Raw genomic sequence first — 26,339 nt, 5'->3', positions numbered from 1 at the left:
ATCAATAACAATGCTCCCTGGTACACCCTCACTATCAAAAATCGTTCTCAAAAACTCAATAACCTTTCTCATGGTTACTGACTTTACAGACATAACTTTAATCTACCTTAATGTATACTCGACCAACACGAAACTATATCTGGCATTCTCTCACAACACTCCATATGGTCCCATAATGGCCAATGCCACTTTACACCATACTTTATCTGGCACCATAATTGGATGCACGGGTTGAATCCTCACCACCTGGCTCATCGCTTACAGAGCATGGCACACAATCCCTGACCGCAGGTTCTACATCGCTGTCCGTTGCTGAACACAAACATGACTACCTTTTCTTGGTGCGAGTCCTCCCTACATGCCCCTCATGGGCAAAAGCCACTCACTTGCTCCGCACAGCTACAGGAGATATCAACCTGTCGCCTCTTGTCACTCCCCATGGGCCTTCTGCCAATTCATTGCAAACCAACGTTTACTTCTTACCCTCCTCACAATCTTCCATCTCAGTCCATCCATTTCTCAAGCCCTTGCAATTCACACCATCTCCCAGTGTTTTTCTCTCTACTCCCACCAAATTTGTCTAAGCACTGCTGGTATCACACATGCCATCTGCTCCCCGCCTCATTAATGCTGCGTTTCTCCACATTGCACTGGGAGCCTAGAGAAACAATCCGCTAGAGCGTTCCTTTGGACCAGAACATAATCCACCACTAAATTGTAGTCTTGCGGATCCACTATCGCCTGTTGATCCTGGATGACACTGACCTCGAACCGCAGGTAGTTAAAACATGAATCAATGGTTTGTGAGCCATCCTTATCACATAAAACAAACCCCAAAACAATGTGCGAAAATGTTTCAATGCCCAACACAGCACTAGGGCCTCTCTTTCGATAACTGAATAAATACCTTATCTCAGGATCTCTCAAAACTCTTGATGCATAAGACACATGCCTGTACTCCCCTATCTGCCATTGTTCCAGCACAGACCCCAACCCCACCTCATTGGCATCCATTGTCAGCACTGTCTTGGCTCTTACATCAAATGTTACAAGAAACGGTGCTTCATCCAAATTCTTCCCCACCTCATAAATTTCTGTTGACACTCTTCCAACCACACAAAAAGCAAGTTTTTCTCGAGTAATTCCCTCATGTGAACTGTTTTATCAGCATACCCTGGAATTAATTTCCCATAATACTCTGCCATTTCCACAAATGACCTCAACTGCAGGTGTTTTCCTCATGACACTCACCAACCCTTCCCTTGTCTTCATTCCACTATTATCAATGGTATGTTCCAACTATGTAACACTCTGTACCTTCACCTGGCATTTAGACATTTTAGCAGTTAAACCCTTTTCCTGCAACACTCCCAACACCCAATGTACTCTTTTGTCGTATTTCAATGCAGTCTTACCCAACACCAATATATCATTGTGAAAGTAACTTATTCCTTGGAATCTACCAAATCATTCTTCCATGAGTCTCTGAAAAACTGCTGCCGCAGATGCTAAACAGAAAAGGCATTCTGTGAAACATGTATGCCCCAAATGGTGTGACAAATGACATCAGATGACAAGACAATTCATGCAGTTCAATTTCGTGGTACGCTGATGAAAGATCAAATGTGGAAAACCATGATGCTTTCCTCATTGTTGTCAAAAGTTCATTTATGTTCGGAAGTGGATGTCTGTCCACCCAAATGATGGTGTTCAGATCACAAAGGTCTATACACATTCCAAATCCTCCATCTTGTTTCCTTGCCAGAACGATGGGCGTCCATCACTCTGGTGCCCAGTCACTATTATGACTCCTTTCACCATGAGCCTGTCTGGTTCTGCTTAAGGATCATGGATAAGGATCATGTATCGGGGCAAGGCGGGGCTGCTGATGTTGTTGGACTTATCAGCAGCTTTCGACCTTGTCGATCACAACAAGTAAATAGACAGGTTGAGGAATATAGGGGGCATATCAGACAACGCCTTGGCTTGGGTCAGGCCATTTCTGACAGACCGCATGTCTAAAATCTCATGGCTTAATGCACAGTCTCTAGAGGAATGTCTTAAATGGGGTGTCTCCCCGGTTGCCTGTATGTCTCCCTCCCTTTTTAATATATTCTGCCGCTCGTTTTGTGATCTCTTGGACAAGCTCAGTGTTCATTTCACTAACTACACTGAGGACACCCAGCTTGTGGTTGAACTAAGCGGTCACCACACAGACGACGCAAATCATATTAACAAAGTGTACTCACCCATCCAACAATGGATGGCAAATAATGGAATGTGTCGCAACACAAATATAACAGAGATGATGCTTTTTAGGTATCCACAGGAAAGATTCAAGCTGGACCTGTCATATGCCATCTTTTGTGTTGAAGGTCATGTTATCAAAACAGTGGATAAAGTCAGGACTTTGGGAGTGATCTTTGAGTCATCTCTTAGTCGCAAATACAGATAATCTAGCCAATAAGGCACAGTACATCTTACGGCTTCTAGGGCAAGCCAAACCATACGTGTCAGAGGCCAACTGCGCCACGTTGGTACGTGCGCTTGTGATGCCTCGGCCAGACTATTGCAATACCATCATGTTAGGGGCAAGCAGAAACAGCCTTAGATGACTTCAGGTCAAAACAACCCAGTACATATCGTTAAGAGCATACCTAGGCGTGACCATAGTTCATCTCACAGGAGGGGTCTTCACTGGCTTCCAGTGGAAACGCACATCCAATTTAAGGCATTGAAAATAGTGCACAAATGGCACTATGGGAAAGCTCCAAGCTACCTCAAAGAATATATTAAAATACATAACCCGACCAGGTTCACCAGGTCTAGTGACAGGATTTGTCTCTCGGTTCAAAGGAGCAAGCGGGCAAGAGGAATGGGCAGGTCCTTCTCGACCCAATTTGCCTCTCTATGGAAGATACTTCTGAAATCTTTACGGCCAGAGACAAGCTTTCTGAAGTTTAGGAAGGGAGTTAAAACTAGTGTCTTTAGTTAACTCTCTGCTGCTGTTTTTTTTTTTCTCGGTTCTTGACTCTTTACCTTTCTCTCTTCTTCTGCGCCTGATACCTGTGGGTTCCGGCGCATTACAAATGCAAATCAAATCAAATCAAGACCATCCCTAGATAAAACAGGAACATTTCTCACTTTTGCGCCTTTGGCACAGCTTCTCCTTTAAGTATTATCTTGTCGGCAAATCCTCTTAATTTCCCTAGTTTATCAGTGAAAACAGCACAGTATGCACGTTTGAGGTTCTCCCCTGACATGTGTGCACCAGCTTCCACATACAAAATGGGCACCTCTCTCCCAGGGCATATCTGTATGTCCAAGGCCGCATGTTCATCCCAACCTAAAACACTGGCACTTCTGTAACAATATAAAGCTTGCCCTTCATTTACATCTCCATGATTTTGATGTTCATCCATTCATACCCCAATACTGTGATGAGGACTTGTCCATAAGCACTAAGATTTATGTCCACCGGTATAAGCTCTTTGACTAACTTTTTGAAAGTACTTTCAACAAATTCTGGGGAAATCATGGCGTACGATGATCCTGAATCCACCATCATCTCTGTAACGCTTACCTGGTGAATTGCAGGGACGGTGGAAGTTTCTGGAAGACAGACCCACACCTCTCCTCATCATGACTGCCTGTGGTGCTCTGAAGGCGCATCGACACGCTCATGGCAAAAGAGGTAGGGTTTTTTTGTTTTGAAATGCTATGTTACATTACCAGGCCGCAAGCCATGGTTTTGGTCATTGCAATGTATATATTCCAACATTACCAGGCCACTAACCATGGCCTTTGGCCATGGCCAGTGGCCACAGTCTTTTACCTTTTTCCCCATAACCATGGCTATAATTCCTAAGTACTACAGATAGCCACGGTTATCTGTAGTAGTTCTTAGATAAAAAATGCTTCTGTGCTCTCCGGGGCACTCACCAAGTGCCCCCTCATCTGTGCCTTCTCCCCCACACCCCACAAGGCCTCCTTGCCTCCCCAGCCCTATCCCATTCCTGCAGCACTCGTTTCTGTGTGATGCACTTTCATTCCTTCTTGCGTTTTCTTCTGTAGCAACCATCATTATGCCGAAAAACCACAGCTACAGAAAATTGTTTGTGCTGTTAAATGTGTCCCTAGCCCCCTAGCCCTCAACTCCCAAATGACACCCCCTCACATATCTAGTCTGATGCCATTTAGTCAATTTTCCTGCTCTAATGCCCTTTTTCCAGTTTTATTTTCCGGTAGTCGCGGGTATAGCTGCGGTTATCTCTCGAATAGAGATAAAAAAGAAGATGGCGGCTTTTTCATTTCTGAAAAGCCTCTCTGATGAAAAGTAGCATTGGAGATATCTCTATAATTTTTGGAGAAGGGGGCACCACCCTCGCTATCAAATATTTTTAAAAATACTGGACGCAAAAAGCCCAAACCCTCAAAGGATCGCCAGTCAACGCTTTGTGCCCAAGTTGTTTCGGACCTGGCCCAATTCCATCCAGCTATTTTTGCTTTGCGGGCCGTCAAAATGTACCGTTTTGTCTATAGGAAAATGAATGGGGATGTGGCTGAAAGTGCTTTTCAAATTTTTGTTAACAGATCTTTCCCAACATTTCCATCATGGGATACGGGGGGTGGAAGTGCGTACAAAACTGTTGGCAAGATTTCAGCAAAAATCATCGTACGAGTCAAAAGTTATTATCAATTAATTTTTGGGGTTTCCTATGTATGTTGATATGCAATTTAACAGGAGTGCGGTGACCGCCGCACTTTAAGATATATATATATATGTATATATATATATATATATATATATACATATATATATATATATATATGAATATTCACTGAAAAAACTTTGTTAAAGGGATGTTATGGTTAAGTTGCACAAATAAAAAGCTATGAAATTCACAGAAAAAACTTTGTTAAAGGGATGTTATGGCTACAAGTAAAACCGAAAACCTCCAGAAATTAGCCAGTTATGGTAAGCTGAGCGACCATATCTCGTGCCATTACTGTGCACTAATACAAAACTGTGGGCAAAATGTCAGTAAAAATCATCGTACGAGTCAAGAGCTATTAGCAATATATATATATATATATATATATATATATATATATATATATATATATATATATATATATATATATATATATATATATAAATATATAGTCCCTGGAAAAACGTTGTTAAAGGACGTTATGGTTAAGTTGCACTAATAAAAACTTATGAAATTCACGGAAAAATTGTTGTTAAAGAGACATTATGGTGAAGTTACACTAATAAAAACCTATGAAATTCAATGAAAAAACTTTGTTAAAGGAATGTTATGGTGTCAGGTGTTAGGAAAGATTTCATAATTGTATGTAATTTTCCCTCCATGTGGCAACCCCCAAACTTTTTGCTGTTGTTTTACACCCTGATGTAGACTTTGCGAGAGAAGCGCAGCCTTCCGCCGCACTCCTCTGGGCTTTCGCTCAATTCTTATGGGGAATCTGACATGCCCTTAAGACAGTCAGTACTGGGAGACTTTGTTTCCCTTAGTCCTTTCCTCATGTTGCAGCTTTTGTGCAACATGAAACAAGAGTGCACTGTAACTTAGATTACCGCGCTCTTGGGCCTCTAGTCATTCCAAAGGCCCTAGAAACTCTCGCTGGACTTATTATGAACTGTGCAAGTGTGTCACGGACAGGACTGGTGGCAGCTATCGTTTCTCTTGTGTTTTGAACCCTTTTTCACCATATTAACTGCGCTTACCGTGCTTGGTACAAATGAGTGACCTGGCTGCAAAATGGCCATGCCGCGAGGTTCTTTGTCCTGTCCTCTGACCGTCTTGCCCCTTAACCTTCCCCAGGTCGAGCCGACCCGGGTCAGTCCTTATTTGGTCATGCACTTTCCTGCGAAACCCAATGCTTTCGTGGGCTTCTGCATGCCTTGTGTGTGCCTCCAGGATGTGGCTGGGATGTCTGGTCCCAATACACATCCTGGGTGCCAGAGAGTCTGGAGTGTCCTGAATGCCTGGGACCACCGTGGTCTGTGATAGGTCCACGTATGGTGTGAGTGTTTGTGAGCAGATCTCCAATTGGGTCCTCTCCGTTTTGGCGTGAAGGGAACTTTGGATAAGAGGAGGCTGAAAACACCATTACCATGTCGATCTCCTGAGTTCACACCGAACAAGGGATAAGGAGCCAAGTATCCTGCAACAAGAAGCTGAGTCGAGGAACTGCTGGTGACCCGCTGAAGGTTTGGCACCCTGAGCCACTGTCGTCCTGCGAGACCCCTCTGCATCTGATCGTCCAAGAAGGTCTGCGAAGGCGCTTCGACCCTTTGGAATAGTGGGATCAACTATTCCCGGCACCTTCATCAAACCCTGCAAGTAAGCCTCTTCGGAAGCGTCGCTGGGCCAACCAGTGGGCTGACCATCTTATGCAGGACGTTTTGCTCTGTCACTGCCGTCGTTTTGGGTAAGCCCTTAAAAAACTTGGTCTACTGCTTGCTATGCGTCCACGGCACCCTCACACCGAATTTCGTACACTTGGCATTCCCAGGTCTGAAGTGAGATGAGTACGCCCGGACCAGAGTAAACGTGGTTGCCGTGTTGCCCTGCTGTGGTAACAACCTGTGCACGTCCGCTGTATTTGGGACACCCTCGACCCTGCATCCTGCTACACGGAATCTACACGGTGACGAAACGTCCTGATGATCGCAGCTGAACCTGCCAGCAATGTGAACTGAACTGGAGAAGTCTGGGTCTGCCTGCATCGGGGACCGGTGAGTAGTCCATACCCCAACCGGTGGCCCCTCTCGCAGGAGCCCATTTCTTTTCTACTGCTGTTGCGAAATAGCGACTCTATTCCGCACTCTCACCCTGCCTCTGCCCACAAGTGGAGGCCTTGCTTGAGTGGGGACTTGTTCTGCATCGCTTCATTCACCTTCCTGAACTGCCTGAAACCCTTGAAGAGTCCCTACTTTATCCATTGGCACCAGTGTGTGCAGGTACTTTTGAGCATAAGGCTCCTCTCTTCGTAGGGCTCGGACTTCCTCCTAGTTAAGTTAAATTCCGATGTCGAACTGGGACTAATGATTATTTGCACTGCCTGTTTTCCTCCCCATCTAGGTGGTCTACATATTACGTGCTCATAACTCCTTAGGCCCTTCGGTCTTGTATATATATTGTATTCATTGTGATGTGTTGGTTTACTTTAGTATTATTGTGATTCTTTGCTATGGTCGATGTTACAAAGGCCTTGTATTAAATGTGTCTAAATTTTTAATATAACACCTGTCTGGAGTAATTTGTAAGTGTCCTTGCTTTGTGTGCTCATTGAGGTCTTTCAGTCACCCTCACCCCTCTTGAGACTTAGGGCCTCATTCCGGGTTTGGAGTAAACCATGGAGTAATTAGCTCCATGGTTTCCTCCGAAACCGTCCCAAATCCGGCATGGTGAATGGAGTAATTACCGGTCCATTCCAGGGTTGGAGGGACCGGTAATTCCCCATTTACCTTTTGCCCTTCCCCATTCCCATTTCTGCCCCATAGGGTTCAATGGGAATTGGGGAAGGAGGTAATTACGGCACCGTAAATTACGGTACCGTAATTACCTCTGAAGTACATTTGCGGGTCCCGTACTTTACTCCTGCTAAAAGCAGGAGGTAAGGAAGGACCCGCAAAGGGACATCGGAATACAGAGGTAAGGGATTACCGGCATCGGCACCCTTACCGGTGCCGGTAATTCCTTACCTCCAACCTCGGAATGACCCCCTTAGTCTTGACCGCCGCCATCGCTAACCTGATTGGTCTGGCTTGTCGAGAGGTTACCCTGTTCCAAGAAACTAGGCTGGCCTTCTGAACCTCTGCCCCTCCAGGTCCGAGTTCAGAAATCCATTTTAACATCAGGTAAAACCAAAAACCACCAGAAATTCGTCAGTTATGTTAAGCTAAGCAACCATTACTCATATATCTCAGATATAAGCCATCCAAAAACTGCTTTTCACCAGCCCTGTAATGCAGAAATAGGCATAGATGCCCCCGAACATTTCAGATGTTCACATACATCACAGGGTTGCCCCGGACATCCACACTGTTCCTGGACATCAGAGTGGAAAAGCCACACATTTTAGGGGGCTTTTTATGGGCATATTCCATCCCATCCTCATCACCCCTCACCTCTCCAGAATGTTTTTCATTAGTCTGAAAAGTGCAATGCGTTTTTCAATCTGTTTTTACCTCGATGTTCGCAGACAACGACCGCTGTCTTCAAATCAAACATGGCAGATGTTTCCAAAAATATGACGCACCTCACGCTATTCCCCATCCAATCAGCGGGTGTGTTCAATGTCCGTGGACATCACACCACCCTCTGAGCCAATCGGAGACCCATCCTCGGACCGAATAGGGAAATAAATCTGCGCACTGAACCCAGATATCATTGTTTTTTGTACCTACTTTTTTGCCATAAAAAAAAACAAAACTACTGGACCGATTTATAGTAAATTTACAAAAGCACACTTTCGGTACCAAGTTCCCACCCCTGCAGCAAATTTGGTGAAAATTTGTCCAGCAATTTGGACTGTAGATGTGAGCTAAATTTATTTTCCATTGCGTCTATGGGAAAAATCACACATTTTGCGGACCCCCACCTCAATAACTTTGCCCCGCCCCGTGCAAAACCTCCCCAGACTTCACAGAATCAATCTGATGGGCAATATACTTTTTTAATAAAGTTTTGTGAGGAAATATCCCTCTTCTATAGCAATAGAGACAACACAAAAACAGCCACATTGTGGAAGAATTACCGCCCAACTCATTTATCATTACCGCCACTCAGTCCTGAAAATGTACTGATGGATTAAGAGTGGGGTAAGAGTGGTGTATGTCCTCATTCTTGGACTCTATAGATCTACATGGGGATTTTTGCAAATTTATTGGGAACTGTTTTTCCTACTGCAGTAAATCCACTGATTTCTAATGGTAAAGTGGAGGATTTATTCAAGAAATTACCTCCAGGAAGGTGCTGTGGGTAAATCATGCACTTCACATCCTAAGTCAGAATTTGATGGTGCCGTAAGGCTGGTTGAGTATTTACTGCACCGTTAAACTCACAATGATGCCCAAAATCTTACAAAATGACCAGGGAGGGGAAAGAAAACCCTTGCTGCAAATCTGGACACAGGAACCAGCTGGGGTGACATGATAGATCTTCCACCAAAGATGGCACTTTTCCGAGGCCAGGGGAGCGTAATGCATGAAGGAAGGTAGGAGACAAGAAGGTGGATGAACAAGTGGACTGCAGAATTCAGATAACACAAGGAAAGGAGCGTCAGAGCTAACGACTTTATGTTTACTGACACTGAGGTCCAGCCTGGACCTCTGGCAGTGCAGCTCATCCTGTTTTCCTTTTGGTGAACAACACACAGGGGATACGCGTATGACACCCAAAGGTGGGAGTACACCCTTGTACCACTTATGTGTGTTTTTAGGCACCTGTGTGTTGCCCACAGAGCAGGGTAGGGGCTGGTGGCTGCTACATGCTGACTTGGCAGTGGCTCTGAGTGTCCTCCATTTTTGGGTCATTCAGACCCTGCCATAGGAATCAATGGATTCCTGAAGAAAGGCAAGATTGCCACTGTGGCCTCTTGGTTTCTATAGCCGTTCACCTTTTTTCCCAAAGTCCTAGGAAACCCTGACTGTAATATACAGAAAGCTTGTTGTGACCAACAGGTAACCCACATGCACTCTTTGCAGACGTTGTCCTTCCAACAAATTCCACAGGTTGGCTTTAAACCATTTGTACATTCAATAACACACATTTTAATAACATATTCAAGAACACATATTTATATAATAGTTACCAACAAGCCCAATCCCATGGCATTGAATTGAGGTCAAATACAAAACTCAATAGGCTTTCTTAACAAATCCAAACTAAGTGTCTGGTCATTTTTCCCTGGCGATTAGCACAGATTTCTTTGTTACAGTCAACTCAAACAAGATTATTTCAATTAGCCAACGTGTTTTGGATATATAATATCCATATTCAGGTATTTCAGCTGTCCTTCATAGTTAACCTTTTCACACATATGTTCATCTGTACATCTACAACGTGTAATACATCACAATTAACCTCTATGTACCTTTCATAACATTAAATAAAAAATGTCAATGGTGGCAAAACAATAAATGAATGAAGACTGACCTCTGGTAGTTCAAAACCTGCTTAAAGGAAGTCTAACCTATAAAGAAGTGAATCACTGTTGCTAGTCTACTCCCCCATGGAGACTGGTAAACTAGCCAGTGTCATAGAGCAAACTCTGATCGATTAGAAACACTCACCCCGCTTTGATTGGTATAAACTCTCTGGGTAATCCTTTCTTCTCAATTTTCCAGCAAGGAGGCTTCTTCCTCTCTACAATATGTAAAAAAAGAATGCAACCTGTTAGCAGAGTAATCCTGCCAGGCCGCATTCATATAAACCTTGCATCGTTAAGCAAACGCGCTTTCACTGTTACCATAAAAACATAAACAACAATCACTATTGGTGTCTACGCTCACTCCATCCACATATCGATATAGGGGTGAATTAACATCACCCCCGTCATTGTAGCAAGGATACCGATGCAGTGGTACACCTACTTGTTCGTTCACAACAGACGGGCCGTGAGGCAGCAGACCGGATTCCGGTCATGTGCCCCACGCCCGAGTAAGTAGCTTTGGTAGCTATGGCAACATCTAGCGTCTGCATGCAATGTGCGGCATCATGCCGGCGATCATTTTAACATGGTAATCCTTCCTAGGATACGAGAGCATTGATAGCTATGGCAACACCTAGAGCCCACACACGATGTGCGGTGTGAATCTGGCGGCCATCTTAACTTGGGAATCCTACCTAGGATACGAGAGCTTGGCTAATGTAAGTAAATCAAACTCGTAATTCCCATGTGGTCTAGTTAGTGAATTACAAACGGTAAAGGTTACCTAAATCCGCAATTGCGGTTAAGTCGTGTTAAAGCAAGATCATATTTTTCAAAACTGCACACAAACTAGAGGTTCTCAGTAGCACTGTGATCATGGTGACACTTAACTCTAGTCATATGGCTCATAATTAGCCATCTCTCCTTTCTTAAGCCCTGTCCAAAATGACAATTGACAAACGCCCTACAGTCCTCGCAGGTTTAACACTGCTCACATTCTCAGAGGCTCCTGGGGCTATTGAGGTCCCCAATCTCCACAGTCACCAACAAGTCAGTGTGGTACAATACAAAACTCCCATCTATTTCAGCAGTATCACAATAATACTTTTCTGAAAATCTGTGTTAGCGATCAACCTTCTAGTACGGTCAGATACTGTGCTTCTGTATTGGACCAATGTGCTGTCTCTCAATTGGGGCAAACCTAGTGTTAAAAGCTCTCAGGTAGACTGCGCATAATCTAGAAAAAACACATGAGGTCCCATTCACAGTTCACTGCCCTGACTCTATCCCTTCCCCCTGATTGGCTGTTGGGTGGAAAAACCATATACTGCCCTGTGGCTGCCTCCTGTCAGACTGACTGGAGCCTTCCCAGGGGCTGTGTGTTGTGGGTACACCCTTGTGGTGGGACCTGTATGAATGGAGTCTGAAGTGAACTCACATTCTGTTTTATGGGTTTCTGGTTTCTGTGTGTGACACAATGACTGAGACAGCCCTGACTGAAACTGACATGAATACAGTGTAGTGTGCTGAAAGGCTAAGTGCTTACTCCAATCTACGTTCCTTGTTATGGGTGTCTGGGTGGATGATATGGGCTGAATGCCTGTGAGCCTAATTGGCTGCCTGCCTGAATGAATGCCCTTCTCTGTGATTGGTTGCCTGATTGAATGGGAAACAAATGTGTATAACTAGGGTCCCTGCACTCACCAATTTGTTAAGCAGATTGAAGATGACACTGAAGCTGTTCAGAAGCTGAAGTTGAAACCAAAGCTGATCCCTGGAGTCCAGCTGGAGGAGGAAGATCGCAGCTGCTACTCTTCACCGAAATCCAAAGGCTGCTGTGCTGCTCCAAGGACTGATCCAAGAGAGGACCTGGATAGGAGAAGTCTCCCCGAGCTACGATGGAACATCGTCCACCCTGCTGCCCTTTGTCGGAAGTACCATGGAAGCCAGTCCTGTGTGCCTGCAGTCCGGAGAAGGGGTCTTTGTGAATCCAGAAGCGGAGTGCCTTGACATCTCGAGTCGACGAAGTCCATTGGTGTCACAAAGCATCTGGAGAAGCATTTGTGACTTCTGGAAGCCTGTTGCAATGTAGCACCTAGAAGAGTGGGTACTCTGGCATGGTGCTGCTTGACACCCAGAACTGCCAAAGTTCCAAACAGATCAAGAATATTCCATGAGACAACCTTGCCATCATCATTGACCACTTTTTCCCACCAGAGAAGGTGCAGGGTTGCTGAGCGCAGAGGAAGGTCTGCCCGGTGGGTTTCCCGCCGCGAGAATCCAACAAAAATGTCCAGAGGGTTCAGACTTGGTGAGTGTCCGAGATCCACTCCCGTGGTAGAGGGCAGGTTGCCAGAAGCCATTCAGAGGTCTGTGCTGCAGCTGCAGCACCGAAGAACCGAAAGTTGGAAAACCGTGATATTTCCAAAACCGACACCAAAAGTGACCTCTGCACCGGCGCCGCCAGAAGTAATTGAAGGTCCCTAGGGGCCATACTCTCATCTGCCAAGCCTTTGAGGAGCCCACAGCAAGTTTCATCTTCCCCATACTCCTACAGTCGGAGAAATTGTCAACCAACCGAGAACATTGCAAAGAGCAAAACTACTGCACTTCAGAAAGACTTTGGTTATATTTTTCTTCTTGGACTCAGCCTTCCAGTGGCTCCTTCTTCCAACGGGGCGAGGGGTCCATCCTCAAGGGGAATCATCGAGTGAAACCGAGAAACTCTGCCACTTCGCCTGCCAAGCCACCAAAGGTACTGTGACGAGGAAGAGCATCTTCTAGCCACAGGAGTCGTCCAGGGGTCCCAGATTCGTCTTGGATCCTGTTTTCCTGTGGCCTCTCAGGTACTTTGGGGTGGAAGAACTTTTAAAAAGAAAGTAGAAGGTTATTGAACATTTTTGGACAGGGCTGTAAAAGAAAAAATAAGTTACTCCCTAATTTTTCCATTGCAGGTTGTCCAGGTCGGGGTATTCTCACACAGAATTGTGTATCTAGTCTAAAGAAAGCAGTCCACCACTGTTCAGAACTAGCCTACATTTCTTTCCTAATCTATGCTGTGACACTTCACTTAAGAATTCACATGCCTATTTAAAACTGTCTGCAGTTAGTGCATATATTACTGAATTAAGTATCGTGTGGTACCACATATAGTGTCCATACTTTCCATTCTTTGAATAGAACTGCCTGAATACAAAGTGTTACTATTTATATTAATAGATTTTACTTAACCTTATTTTACATAAAGAAGCTGTGTTACCACGTAACATAGTGTGTGGACATTTCTTCGCAGGGGCTTGGGGACTCATGGTACTTAAGAACCAGCCTGCATCACCTCCTGAGTGCTTAAGCCTTGGTTGCTCACCCAAGCGACCATATAGAGAACATTGACTGGGGTGCTCTGTGCCTTTGTCCCAACTATACAGAGGGCAGAGGTACAGGTACCCCCCTCCAGTCTTTACAGAAGGATTCCTGACAATGGCTGCTAGAGTCCAACCTCAGCCCGCAGGTTTTGTTGCTGGGTCGGCTTGTGTTTAGGCAGTAATTGCCATATATGTGTTGCAGGTACTTTTGAAGAGTATCCTGGTTGGGGTGGGTAGCTACGTAATTCTCTTAGTTCCCTTTATCAGGCATTTAATGGCGTGTTGAAGGCCCTATGGAGGGCCAGGTGCGGCCGGTACAACAGTGAGGAGGTCATTCCCTCCATCGTGGTGTGAGATTACCAGGGGCGGAATGTGGTTCTGAAATAATCGGGTGGGAGGAAGGGTTTTATCTTCCACGGGATGGGCAGCTGATACCAGACAGTTTGGGATGTTATGTTGATATGTTCCTGGAAGGGAAGAGGGCTGTCAATCATGAAACTGAGTGATTTGGCACATGTCTTCCTCAATCCCCATGCTGCCTCCAGCTATGAGTGCAGAGATTAAGGTCAGTCTGCACCGCCATCGCTATGATGTCTCAATGATACACAGTGCACTGTGTTGCAGCGCTTGACGGTATCACATGTCACATGTTCCCGCCATAGGAATGCTGTTTTTACACACTAGTTGCCCTATCCCTTCAGACTACAGTCCTCTGGGCCTGCATAGAGAGAAGTGTCAGACACCTGTGTAGCACAGATCAAAGGAATGGGACACACTAATGCGCAAGTCCTTAGAGCGGCAATGAAGCAAATAATATCCCTGGGAGAATAACTGTGGGAAGCAGAGAGAACACTTCTGCAACATGATCAAAATTATCCTTGCCTGGCATTGACCATCAAAATCGGCCTTTGGTCTGGATCAGATATTGAGGAGGTCATCCGTGGGGTGAAGGTTCTCTGCACTCTTTGAGCAGAGTTACTGTGGTGGGAAAGTAGTGGCCACACGGAGCTAAAGTCTGGGACCAGCCCCCTAAAATACAAATTACTTTGAAGACCTTCCTGTGGCATGCTCTACTGAGATCGAGGTCAGTTTCAGCCCAGTCCAGCTCCTTCGCTAGGAAAGGAATTAGGCCGTATCCACTCAAGTCGGAAATCGAATTTGTACCACTGCTGTTTGTTTGAGGAATTAGAAGCACAGCAAATACCTCATAACCTAATTGTGTATCAAGAAACCGATTAATGAACACATGGAAGAAACCATTTCGGTTAAGAGGGAGCTCTAGTGTCCGCCCCTAAATAAGGAGGAGATGTTGCTTACAAACTAAAACCCCCCCTCGAAGGAGAGAAATACCAAGAGAGGAGCTGTTGGAGCTTGGCGGTATCCTGTCAAAAGTCTCACTTGGGCACGACACCAGATTAAAATTAGAGCCGAGGAAGCGCCAAACATTTCAGGACCTTCCTGGCAGGCTATTTTTAGCTGCTATTTGGGGAAGGTTGGAATGCGTTTAACAGGTTGGGACTGAGAAGAGTCACAGGAAGAACATCCACAAGAAATAGGCATGCACTGATCTATTCACCATAGAGCAGGGCTGCACAACTGGTTTCACTGGAAGGTCGAATGCACCGCGCAAGTCGCATACAGTGGGCCAAACAATCCATGGAAAGGAGAAGGTTTGGGGCCTTGCTGCCTGAATTTGAATTAAAAAAGCGCAGGTTTAAGGTGTACTTTTTAGTTATTACTTTTTTACTGTAGCATGTGATACATAGCCTTTTAATGGCATTGCCACTGACTGATTTGAGGCCGGGTAACACTTCATCATTAAACTCATGTGACTTGGAGGGCCAGAAATAATGCCTTCAAGGCCCGCATGTTGTGCCCCACTGTCATAGACCATGACTGCATACCCGCTCTCATATCATATCATAGCTAGGTAGCCCTTGCAGATACCAACAGGCATATGTGCAGAACTTCAATGTCCAGCGCCAGGCAGCAAAAGGGTGAGGTTGGAGGTTTGGGGGCCCAACCCCGGTGTGCCCAACCCTTGTACCCATGGCAACCCAATAAAGTAAGAATTGCTTTATAATGGTTTGAAGGGAAGACGGGAGAGGAGGGAGGATAGCTCAGGGGCAACGTGCACGCCTTGGAAGCAAGACGACATGGAGCACCAAAGGGTTTTATAAATAACCTATCATATCATAAGAGGCAAGGACTGCTAGTGATCTTTTAATGTATATATTTAGAACTATGAAATAGCCAACATTACTCACATCATAATTGTTTGATAACCAATTTGCTCTAACTTCAACCATAGACCTGGCTAAGGTGAGTGTGCCCCAGATGCCCCACAACGCTCCCAAACACTGCGAAAGTGTTTAAAATGGAAGCGCTCGGCGCTCCAGTCCTCTCCCCCCCCTTCCCCAGCCCAATCCTGCCCCCCAACCCTCCCCCTGCACCATGATTGGTGTCCTGGCCCGATTAAAAAAAAAAAGGAAAACAAACCAACGGTGCGTGGCGTCCTCGCCAGCACCATCACTTCAACCAAAGACCTGGCTAAGGTGAGTGTGCCCCAGATGCCCCACAACGCTCCCAAACACTGCAAAAGTGTTTAAAATGGAAGCGCTCAGTGCTCCAGTCCCCTTCCCCCCCTTCCCCAGCCCAATCCCGCCTCCCAACCCTCCCCCTGCACCATGATTGGTGTCTTGGCCACACATCATGAACTCTCCCAGGGCAGCCCTCTGCCCAGCAGCCCCTGTGGCTAAGGGCCCCAAGGCCAAGGGCGGCTCCAACATTGGCGGCTCCAAGATGTGTCTGCAGGTGTCCGCAGGGGAAGCCAGTAAAGCCAGCAGTCAACAGACACCAACAAAAACTGTGAGTGTGGCATGGGTGGGGAGTGGAGCAATCACTCTACTCCAGAAAACCCCTGCCACTCTATCTTACCTCCCATTAACATAAACTGCCATAGACTCACACCAGGTACATTCAGAAAGATTTGTGACCACCAGACTGAACTTAGTCATGACAGGATTGTCAAAGTTGCCTTGCATTACATACTAACTTACTTGTCAAGGTCAACAAGCGCCGCACTTAGATGAAATTTCAATATTAGCATGTCCACACTTAGAATTGTGATGATTAGCATGTCCACACTTAGATAGAATTGTGAATACTAGCATGTCCAGACTTGGATGGAATTGTGAATATTAGCATTTCCAGACTTAGATAGAATTGTGAATATTAGCATGTCCACACTTAGATAGAATCGTGATTTCTAGCATGTCCAGACTTGGATAGAACTGTGAATGTTAGCATGCTAAAGGTCAGGTAACCCACTAACCAATATAAGTTAAAACTCTCCATACTTATCTCACTCAAAAAACTCACACAACCATCTCTCGCAAAACAAGCCGCACGCACTTCACAACACTGCAACAACACATAAACCGGAGCAACACGTGGACTGACACCGATCCAATACCCGCACCAAAGCTCAGTATCTGGTGTATACCGAGCTGAAGCTGCCAACAGAACACCACTCCTCTCACTATCCTACTCCCTCTTCACCTTACTAACCCATCCCACCTTATCATTTACAGATCCGCTAGAGCGCCTGGGGACCAATTCCGTTGGTGACGGTGCGCGGTACAAATACATTTAATATTTAACATTTAACATAACACAAGAATTATGCATATACATTGTTGTTGGTGGAAAATCGCAGTAGTGTGTTTGCATTACAAATGTAATGTCTGGTGAATCAGAAAATAGGAATCTATGTGTCCTCCAAGCAGGGTGCTACATTGGCTCACATGGGCGGTAACACTGCCTAGTACGTTTATGGAGGTAACAGTTGTTTATGTGCATTGGGCAAGAGGAACTGCAGCTCTCAACCTCCAACATGCTCGGGGAAGGAGGCACAATAGGTTTCACGCTTTATGAAAAACACTTATGGATGCAATAATTACAACAGGATAGCAGTACCAAAACAGCACAACTTGCATCATTACTTGTCAACACTTACCAAGCCAATATTATTTAATTTTCATTGGTGATCCCACCGAGCTTGCTTTTGTGCACTCATTGGGTGACCATTCTGGAAGACTGTGATACCATGACACCCGCATGGATCCTCAGTGTTGCCCTCCTGTGCCCTCAATGCCTCCTCTCCAGTATCAGAAAAGGGCAGTAACTCTATCTCTACCGGTCTCCTTGATAATCTCACCCGCAGTAATCACTGCCCCACTAGATGGAGGGAGGTGTGGAATGATATGGCAAAAGAGGCCAGGACACCAGCAAGCAGTGATTTCTCAAGGGGCACGAGGCAAGGGGACCTCGATATGTTATATGTAACCTTTTGAGACATTGAATGACACAGCAACAGGATCTTGATATGCCATACAAGGACGCTCCCTGTATACATTGGAAGCCTTGGATTTCTGAACCTCAGCTACAGGCGACCAACCGTGGACTAGAATGATGGCGTGCCCTGAAATAAACCTGTTTACACTACGTGTAGTGACTTATGGCGATGAGTGGTCACTGTGATCACATCCAACATGGATGACCTGGAGCCTCTTGCTGCTGTGGACTGTCATGGACCCACCCTCCTACGGTGGAGTGGCAAGGTCGGTGGGATGGGGTCAGTGTGGCTTGACATAAAGCATAGTGCTGCCAGAGCCTCTCAAGCTGGTGCCAGGATGGGCGAGGGGATCTGTGAAGACCTCCGAGGCACTGTGTCAGTGCTGAGGCAGGTGACATACCAAACTATGGCAGAATCTCAAGAATGGGAGAAGGCAACATAACTGCGCTGCAGTGGCCAGTCGGGGGCGCTCCAGAGATAGAGAGCAGGGAGCCCCAGCTTGTGGAGGGTAATTTTAAAGCTGAGGGCAAATTGACTTGTGTTATTTGAAGACACTGAATGGCTATTGCCGGGCGGTGCACCAACAAGGTCCCAGCATGTGGTTCCTCAATCATTTGAGCTCTGCACTCTGGGTGTCCACACGCCATACACCCTAGAACCAATACACACTCTTCAGGCACGTGGTGAAACAGCTGTGATGTGGACAATAACGGTCATCACTACATGGCCTCACAGGCAATAAAGTCTTTGTAATGCCAGTCACTAATGCGAGCTGGCTAGAGTATAGGAGCACTGTGCAGCGATTACCACACATGGGGAGCGCTTGCTGCGCAGATCGACACATGAAGTGCAAACGCATGATGCGAGGACCATCGCAGGGAGAAGTGTGGAAAACTCAGTGGGTAAATTAACGTAAAATGCTTTCAGAGATTGTTTTCTTGTTCCTTTTATTTTATAGCCTACTTCACCATCAGCGTGTAACTACCTACATATTTCGGGAGACATTGGCCATGCACAATGCAGCTATGTCTGCGTCATTCCTACCAGCACCTGAAAAACCCACGGTTCCTTGGGAGACATGGATGAACTCCTTTCAAGTCTAGTCTATTTACGAGACGAGGGAGCACAGAGGTTTAGAGATGCCCAAATAGAGGCAGCTCTTCACTGCTTGGAGAATAAGAATCGTTTACAACTGGTAACAGAGGAAGATTAGGGGGTTAGAGGGAGGGCACCTGTGGATAGAGGTGGGGAGACAAATAATTGACGGATAGAGCCAGGCCTGGCTTAGCACATCTTGCCATCTGCCTCCCCTCCCTCAGAAACAATAGCCATACCTGTCAACGAGCCACCTCAACCCCCACAACAAGAAGCCAATACCTGACAACCTCATCCCTGCCACCCGCAACACAAACCTTATGTCCTGTCTCCTTGCCCCCATAAAGGGAAACCGATACCTAGTATCCCAATTCTGGAAGTTCCTGCACAGTGAAATCAAATGCTTTGTCCACTAGCACAAACTTCCTGTGAGATGGGACTTGATCCCAGTCTGCACTTTAGACACTTGATTGCATATCTTCTAATCACTGACGGATATACATGTGTGTTTATGTATGATGTTAAGAAGCTAAAACAATGCTTGTTATGACTTAGGAGTACACAAACCACAATACAGAACTATGTGGAAAATATATAAAACCTTATGCTATGCAAAAATAGTGGCTGTAGCTTTTTCACCATCCTAAATGGAAGGTGTGGTGTGATGGAGTAAGGAGGCTTATGAGGCAGACGTTATAATTTTGGCTATAGACCTGTATTCAAATAAAGCAAAGAACCTGTCTCTACCTATTCCTTGAGGGTGTTTCCCTACATCAACACAGAATAACTCGGGTACTGGTCAAGATGTGAGTCAAAACCCCAATTACTGTCCTCTGTCCGAACGAGTACTCTTTCCCTACCACTAAAAAATAAATCAAAAAGGGTTCAGTAAACTTCTTATCAAAGTTACTTGGAAAATGGGACCCTTCTCCTGGTAAAGCAATAGAGTCTCAGGCTGAGTTAACAGCAGTCTCTTGCAGTAGGGTCTGATTTACCAAATACGATTGGACTAGGAGAATTAATCCAGTCTCCTGGACTATCTGGAAGAGTTCTGGAGGCTATTCCTTGATAGTCCTTTAAAAGTCACGTTTTTTTCTCCTAAGAATTAGCGAACAGCAGGGTTAAGGCTTTTTACAGTCTTCTTTCTTCTTACTACTGACACTTTATCAGGACCTTTTATACATCTTGAATATAAGGGATATTACTCCCTGACAATTGTTTGTCATTTTGGATGCTTTCACATGTGTTGGTTTTTTCACTGTGACGAGGCAGTTCACTCCCAATGCACTCTTGAGATGTATGTTCTTTCATGTCACTACTGTGATGAGGGAGATTACTCCTGAGAAATGCATGTTTCTTGGTTCTCTGGGTATCACTACTGCAATGAGGGAGTTCACTACTGAGGAATACTTGACTGTTTGGGCTCCTTGGACCCACCCGGCTTTCCCGTAGCTCTACCTGTATCTTCACTGGAGAGAGCTATCGGCTCTTCCCGAGGTCTCAGGTTGCTCTTGGTTCTGCACGCATTCAGCACTTATTCAAGCTTTCCTCCTCTTTGGTCTAAGTGGCTCCATGGAGTCATTGCTGCGCCGGTCTGAGTGTGTTTTATGGACCTACCAGTGCACCTCGGAGAGGCTACACTACCGCTAGATTCTTCCTGATTCTGCAGTGAGTTTGTTTTACCCCGGTTTGTTTGGTTCCTTTGGGGTTCTCTTTCTGAGTCCAACTGTCCCTCAATGTTTCGGCCTGTAAAGGTTTGAAATTCCCAGGCCCTGAAAGGCAGACGTCAGCTTCCCTCGATGCTCTTCCTGTTCTTGAGCACCTCTAGTCCTTCCTTGATCTTTACTTTATATTGCTGGGACCGCCCCAATGTAGCGTTAATGTTTGTTGTCAATGCCTCTGAAGTTATCTTCATGCCTCCTAGTAGCCACCTCATCACAAATCTTTGGTAATCCCTTCTACCATTGTTCTGTTTGTTTCTTTGGTCCTTCTTCATCTTAGCCTAAGCTGACCCTACAAATGAAATAGTAGAGACTTCACAATAACACAAAGTAGTAGTTTCAGGTTGGGAGGGAGAATGAGTTAATAAGGCCATGTCTTCTGGGAACATGGGTTTAGGGAGGTCTTTCACGGGACAAGAGTCCTTATCCCTATGAGGGGAGACTCTCCCTATGAGGTCCTCCAGCTTTTTACCACTCTTAGGGGGACTACTGGGTAGGAGGTTCACCTTCATAGACTCATATGGAAGGGCTCCCCTCTGGGGAGAAATGGGGAGAAGTGGCGAGATCCTGTGCATTGTCACAAATGCTACACTACTAGCGAGGGTTTTGTGTAGTGCACATTTAACAGAATCATTTCTAAGTGATCCCAATTGTTACGCCCAAAGGAAATATGACTCATTTAAGAAGAGTGAGTAATTTGCACAGGACTGCATAGATCAGTGAAACGTGGAAGCCAGGTTTCAGAGCACACATGGTCCCACTGCATCTTTAGTTTTGCAGCAACAAGCAATTCCTATCAAGAGATAAACAAAGTACTCTGCACAAATAGATGACAACATGATGCTCTTTTAACGGGCATGGGATGAAAGTGTCTGTTTATATTACTCGGTGAATGCTACAGAGGAAAAGGTGATGCATGGTTTAGCTCCAGTTTGGCTCTCCTTTCACAAAGGAATAGTGTATTAATAACTACATGGCAGCCCATAGGAGTTCCATGGCCACATGTCAATTTACCAGGGTAATGCATGCACATTTGCACAGTCAGTTCCTGTTTCAAACATCTGATCACACCATCCAGGAAACATTGTGTGAGGCCAGAAAACTAAATGGACAGGAGCCCATGAATAAAGCCAGGCATGTTGGAATGTTAAAAGAAATTGTGATTACTACTGATAGGGATAACAAAGAGATTAATGTAAAAGCAGTCAATGATGAGGAAGACAAATAAGTGGCAGTGGTATATAGTATGTACACAATGAGAAGTGGGTCAGGAAAACCCCTCAAACAGAAAAGCCATAATGGGCTCTTTAGTGAGATAATAGAGGAATTAAAAGTAGCATTTTTAGCAGGTGCGGGCGGGATAGCCACAGTAACATTGAAAGGGAATATCATGCTCTCAAAGTAGAATGACTGAGAGGCAGGATGAAAGGCCACTTTGTCCCCATTTGCACTAAGAGGGTCTTAAGAAGAGTAGGGGCCATAGGGCATTGTGATAGTGAATGGAGTTGGGTGTCGCAGAACATTTTGGAAAAGAAAACTGAATGGCCAAAAATGCCGAATTCGGCATTGGGAAAAGAAAATGGAAACCATATTGTCGATCAAGGAGAGCAGGGATTGCGGGAGGGGGTTCCCCTTGATCGACAACCCTTGATCGACAATATGGTACTTTGAGGGTTGCGGGCGTGTCTCCAACTTCCATTGAACAGAAAGCGGAGGACAAAGAAAGATTTTTTAAAAACATAAGCTGTCCCGGCAGCTGAAGTGCTTCCCCTCAATGGGGAGGCGGAACTCACGCTGCAGGGAAGGAGCTGTGCAGAGGAACAGCAGTTAAGTGAGGAGTAGGAGGTATGTCTTAAAGGTAGAGGGGGTGCAGGGTAGGGGGACAGCAGGTCAGGGTCATGTACATGATTATTTTGTTATAGGCATTTCGAATTCGTGATTTTCAAATTCGAGGTTTTCATTAACAAAATAATCATGCACATCCAATGAAGTTGATGTCAACATGCTCCTAGACTCGGGGTAACTATACACCTTTATTACAGAAAGACTGTCTGCATGTTTCAAGGTAAACCAGAGGAACTGCATAAGCCTGGTATAAACATGTGGGCATTTCAGAAGCACCCCACCAAGGTGATAGGATTGAAATGTTCAATAGAAAAATTCAGAGACAGGTTAAACTCGTGCAAGTTTTATGAAGTTGAAGAGGGAACCTTGAGGTGAAGATCTTGTACTATGCCAAGGAGAACAGAATATGAAATGTATTGGACGAGAACATTATAGAGGCATACAGTGAGGCTGTGATATTCAAACTGTGCAGCTTTCAAATGGTAGGGCAGTAACTGTGTTTAATAAAACACATATGCAGTTCTGGCCTTTGGAGGTGGTCCTCCAAGAGTATTTTTACTCAATGGAGAATCAGCATAACAAAGTGTGATACCCCTGCTCTGAGCTATTCAGTGACATGCCTGGATTGTTGAGAATCTTTAAACCTCATATTATACTAAAGAAATTATTAAAATTTAGGACTGATAAAGTGCATTCCATACAAGTAGGAATCAAAGGGTGAAAGTTGGATCATTAAGCTCAGGGGACCTTTTGTGGTTGGCCCTTGTGGTGATTATGCACAAACCGAATAATTCTATCCGCATGTGCGTAGACTTGCGAGACCTCCAACAACCTCTGGGATGGCGACCTTTGTTCCACAAGTTTCTTTCAATTCGGTTTTGGGCAGAGCAGCATGGGAGGCAAAAAAGAAAGTGAGTGTGCTGTGATGTACATGTGGCTAATAGTATCATCGCAATGGGCACACCTCTCTCTCCAGCGATTACAAATCTCGATGACAAGTACTGCATGATGGAGGCTGTTTTAGGTTTTGGCAAGAGAGGCAGAATAAGTTTTCATTGACAGAGTTGAAAATAATGTCTTTTCAACCATGCTAATTGGAGGGAGAAAGGGCATTGGGCCTCATTATAAGTTTGGCGGTAATTGGAAAAAGTGGTGGTAATAGAATTACCACCATGTTTACCATGCCACCGAATTAAGGGCTGCTGAAAATGGGGGTTAATTTCTCTGGTGGAATTAGCCCCAGAAAATTAGCACCACTGATAATTAAATAAACGGCAGAAACAAAAATGGTAATTCTACCACATTACAAGTGGAAATACTACCAAAATACTACCAGAAATAGGTGATAATTTTGGTCAAAAACACAGTGCAGTTACCTACACCCAAAAGATGGAGATAAATGCATGCACGTGATGCAAATTAAATCACAGGTGCACCCAATTGGCCCTGAAAGGGTATGTAAACCCTTGCCCACATCATCCTCAAATACACTTCCCAACACTGTGTAGCCACTTGCAGTAGAAACTTCTGATATCTAGGACCTCCTGCTCCACATTGAGCTGCAGAAGAACGCACAGCAGCACCTCCGAGTGCAAGCAGCAGAAGGGCTGAGGGGCCGCCTTGCTAGGAGAGTGCCTATTCCCCGGATCAGACCATCATCATGGGCACTAGCTGATGGGAAGCAGATAGTACTCTAGCATCTTAACAGGGACACCTTAGGAAAGCTACTCTCCATGTTACAGACTGATCTACAAAGCAGGATCGACATAAAGACTGCTATCCCACCACTGCTGAAGCTTGTGTCCATGCTGCACTTTTTTGCCATAATAACGTTCCAGCACACTGTGGGCATGGTGCTTGGAATGTAGCAGCTCATGTGTTCAAGCATGCTTGCCCAGGTGCTGGACACTCTCATACAGCATGCACCCGAGCACAGCTACCTGCCAACCACCCCAGGCCAGGTAAATGCAAAGATGCATGGAACTATGCAGCTGCCCGCTTCCCTAATATCTCTGGACTGCACACATGTAACATAAGGGGCCACCCAGGCATTAGAAGAGGTGTTGTGGAACAGGAAACAACAACATTCCCTTAACATACAAGTGGCCTGTGCCGCAGACCTCACTGTGACCCACTGCTGTGCCCGCTTCGAAGGTTACATCCAGGGTGCGATGGTCCTGTAAAAACTGTCCGCATATATGGAGACCCCCAAAAGACAATGGACTTTGATCCTGGGTAAGTGCAATCGACATCAAACAACACATACAGGCCTCTGAAGCATAAAGGGTAGTAACGGTGGGTGGGGGGTAATCACTTATTTTATGTCAATGTAAAGCATGGTTGTCACTACCCCACAGGACCCTACAGGGCAAGGTCAGGCCATGATAGAAATGCAAAAACCCATATTTACTAAGAAATGACAGCCCCGCTGCAGAGCTTCCCATTAGCAAAGTGATGGTATGTCTGCCTGGTAGTAATTCCACTGGCAAATTTACTGTTCGGTAATTCATTCCAATATTCCAATGGTTGCAGTAATTCTGCTGAAAACTGGAGGATATACCAAGCAGAGTTGGTTTGCAGTGCTTAATCCACTGGGCGGAATTACCGTTCACATTCATGCTTGGTGCGTGCACCGGTCAATTTATAATGTGGTGCTAATTCCACTGGACACCACAGTAGTAACAGTCCTTCCAACACGAGCATCAATTTTGAATCCCAACTTGTAATGAGGCCTAATTGTCCTCTAAGCTATCAATTTGCACTGACTATGGTAATGCCCATGGTATTCGGACACAAGAAGAGGGGGTACACAGAACTGGAGTAGTTATTATGAAGATGGCTGCTCAGCATTTCTTTCTTATGCGGTTGATAAATAAGCTCTGATTTATATGGCCTTGAATGATGTGCTCCACTGTGGGTTCTTTGCATTATCATAGAGTTTATATTCCACTGGTTTCATGACTTCCCATTATGTTTTCGTTGTAACAATTTCTATTGGCCTCATTACGAGGTTGGCAGTGCAGGAAAAAAGGTGGCAGGATTATGTTACTGCCGCTTTTCCAACACCACCAAATTACAAATATGGCGGAATTACGGGAGAGTAATTCTGCCGATTTTTGCTAGATGCTGGAGGTAAATCCTCAACCTTTCCTCCAAAAATCGGCAGAATTACCACTCGATAATTCCACCAGTGGTAATTCCACCAAAAATCTCCATGAATGGGGACTAACACCACCTTAACACCACTTATCCTGTGGTAAACCCACAGGATCAAGTGGCAGTAACTGTAATTCTGTTTGGCAGTATTCTGGCAGATTTTCCACCAGAATACCACCATAACCATAATGAGGCCCATTGTCCTTTCGTTGTATGTATGAATTTAGGTATGTACGTTTGTATGACTGTATGTGTAGGATTTATAAAGCGCAAACCTAGCTAGAAAAAAAGAAAGAGCTGTACATAGGGGCTGACTCAGGGGTTTACAAGTAAGGGTGCGAGGGTAGCTGAGGAACTGGGGTGTATAGGGGAGAAGAGGAGGGAGGTTCTCAGGAGGGGTAGAATCAGGGTTAAGGTATGTGATCAGTGAGATTTTCTTTGCAGAGTCAGGTCTTCAGGTCCTTCCTGAAGTGTAGGATGGGGGTGGGGAGCCTTATCTGTTATCTGTTATCTTAGCTTGCACCAGAGACAGGTTACAGAGCAGGAAAAGGCCTGTTTACTGCTCCCCCCATTGCATTCTTTTTTTCCAGCCTGGTGATCTTCTAGCTTCAGGTGGTG

This window comes from Ambystoma mexicanum, chromosome 2p (genome assembly GCF_040938575.1).
Source record: "Ambystoma mexicanum isolate Mex_15411 chromosome 2p, UKY_AmexF1_1, whole genome shotgun sequence".
NCBI lineage: Eukaryota > Metazoa > Chordata > Amphibia > Caudata > Ambystomatidae > Ambystoma > Ambystoma mexicanum.
Note: the sequence above shows the minus strand (reverse complement) of the source record.